The following is a 581-nucleotide window of genomic DNA, read 5'->3' as shown; positions in this document are numbered from 1 at the left end:
GGTGGGCTGAAGTGGCCGCTTCCAAATCGGCTCGTCCAGGCTCTGGTGTGAAAACCAGATAGTCACTTAGGTACTCGGCTGGGGTACGCGGGAAAGATGCGCGCTGATGGCGGCCGCTGAGAGCCGGACCCCCCTCCTCTGTGTGTGTGCGAGCGTGCGTGCGTGAGCGAGAGAGGCTGCTCCGTGTGTGCCTGTCGTTTGCTACCTAACAGATGTAATATCGTAATTCTAAGCCTTTTCACAGGTGTTCAGAAAACACGGTGGGAATCTCTGACACTATTCCTGACACAAAATACTCGCTGCTTTCCAAGGACCTTCCTGGAAGCGAGAGGCAGAGCCAGCCCGGCTTGCAAGTGCTTTGTAACTGATTGCAGCAGGGAGAAGCAGCTAGCTTGCCCTTGGGTGGGCCAGACCTCGAGATCTGTCTGTGTTTTTATGCTGGAGTGGGATAACTTCCACACCAGCTCTGCTCGAGCCCTTCCCAGCCGGCTGTGAGGTTGGGCTTCCCCCGGTGCTCTCTCCGCCAGCGCGGTGAGTACTGGTGTGCTCCGAAGCAGAGGTTGTTCCCAACTCTGTCTGGT

The sequence above is a fragment of the Fulmarus glacialis genome, unplaced genomic scaffold (genome assembly GCF_000690835.1).
Source record: "Fulmarus glacialis isolate BGI_N327 unplaced genomic scaffold, ASM69083v1 scaffold21607, whole genome shotgun sequence".
Taxonomy (NCBI): domain Eukaryota; kingdom Metazoa; phylum Chordata; class Aves; order Procellariiformes; family Procellariidae; genus Fulmarus; species Fulmarus glacialis.
The sequence above is the reverse complement of the archived record's forward strand: the minus strand, read 5'-3'. Positions refer to the sequence as shown.